Below are 2,005 nucleotides of genomic sequence, written 5' to 3'. Positions count from 1 at the left end.
AAAGCCTAAGGCGGCCGCTTCTTCATTGTACACCTCTGCATCCAGCAAAAGAGTTTTCCTTTCTCTTGTGAGCAGAGGAAGTGGGCTTGGCTGGAAGGAGTACAGTTCTGGGGAAGGGCCCTGGGTGTGACCTACGAGAAGAGCAGCTCCTGGAATGGAAGGGGATGCCCTTTCCCCCTGCCCGGCCGACCTCTTGCTGCATCCACGGGCGTGCATTTCAGTGGGGCCGGCCCTCTCAGTCCTACTCTTCCGGAGAGGGTGCTCTCAGGAGCTGCCCACACCTGGGGGCCCAGGCTCTGCGGTGCCCTCGGCCCCATGCAATGTGATAGCAGCCTCAGCTTCATTTTGCCAGTGCCTCATTCATCCAAAAATTATCTATCAAGCCTGGCAAGGTAACCATTGAATTGCATGCTTTAAATGTGTGAATTGTATGGTACTGTGAATTCTCAAGAAAGTTATTAAAAAGAGAAAGGAAGAACCTTATTTTCTAGGCTAGAGATTCTTAGGGCCCTTGAACCCACTGAAGCTCTCACCTGTAAGGCTCACACCTGTAATTCCAGGTGTGACACCGAGGCAGGTGGATTGCTTGAGCCCAAGAGTTTGATACCAGCCTGGGCCACGTAGTGAGACCTCATCTTTCCTATTAAAAAAAATTAGCTGGGTGTGATGGCATGCACCTGTAGTTCCAGCTACTTGGGAGGCTGAGGTGGGAGGATCACTTGAACCTACGAGTTTAAGACTTCAGTGAGCCCAGATTATGCTGCTGCACTCCAGCCTGGGCAACAGAGTGAGGCCCTGTCACAAAAAAAAAAAAAAAAAAGAAAGAAAAATTATTGAAAAGAATGAACTAGGCTGGATGCGGTGGCTCACACCTGTAATCCTAGTACTTGGGGAGGCCGAGGCAGGCAGATCACCTGAAGTCAGGAGTTCGAGACCAGCCTGACCAACATGGTGAAACCCCATCTCTACTAAAAATACAAAAATTAGTTGGGCATGGTGGCAGGCACTTGTTATCCCAGCTACCTGGGAGACTGAGGCAGGAGAATCGCTGGAACCCAGGAGGCGGAGGCTGCACTCTAACCTGGGTGACAGAGCAAGGCTCCATGTCACAAAAAAAAAAAAAAAAAAAAAAGATTTAGTGAGCACCTCCTCTGCCAGGCACTAGCTATGTAAAGAAGAAAAGATGTGGTTTGTGATCTTAAGGAGCAGAGCGGCTTGGGCACTGAAGGAGGTGGGAGGGAATGAAACGTTAAGGGGTTGGGATTTTTCACCCTGGGAGGAAAAGGCTGAGGGTGGCAAGGGCTACAGAGGAATGTCACCTTTGCCTTACATCGAATTGTAGAGGGGAGAGGCCCAGACCCCCTGCACTGAGGATGGGCGAGATGGAAGAGGAGCCATCTTATCCATGCTCAATGGAGGGCCACCAGACCCGTGAGAGGTGGCAATGCCCTTTCCTGCTGAGGTATGAACAGAACAGAATGAAACCTGTCTGCTGAGGAAGGTGGATGTGAAGCCTTCCTGCAGTCTGGACCACGGCTTCAGAGACCGCTGGAGTGCTGCTCACCCCAGGAGGCGTGACAATTCTATCTTTAGGTAAGGGGTTAACGAAATTTACAGTATCTTACAAACCAGGATACTTTTGAGAATGAAATTTGGCACTCAATAATCACACCAGGGCTGAGTGCAGTGGCTCATGCCTGTAATCCCAGCACTTTAGGAGGCCGAGGTGGGAGGATCACTGGCATCCAGGAATTAGAGATCATTCTGGGCAACACAGTGAGACTCTATCTCTACAAAAAACAAAAAAAAAAACTAGCCAGTTGTGACGTGCACCTGTAGTCCCTGCTACTCAGGAGGCTAAGGTGGGAGGATTGCTTGAGCCCAGGAGGCTGAGGCTGCAGTGAGCCATGATCACCACTGTGCTCAGCCTGGGCAACAGAATGAGACCCTGTCTCAAAAACAAGACAAAACAAAACAAAAACCACACTGGAACATCGGGTTTAAA

Source organism: Pan troglodytes, chromosome 9 (genome assembly GCF_028858775.2).
Source record: "Pan troglodytes isolate AG18354 chromosome 9, NHGRI_mPanTro3-v2.0_pri, whole genome shotgun sequence".
In the NCBI taxonomy this organism is placed as follows: Eukaryota; Metazoa; Chordata; class Mammalia; order Primates; family Hominidae; genus Pan; species Pan troglodytes.
The sequence above is the reverse complement of the archived record's forward strand: the minus strand, read 5'-3'. Positions refer to the sequence as shown.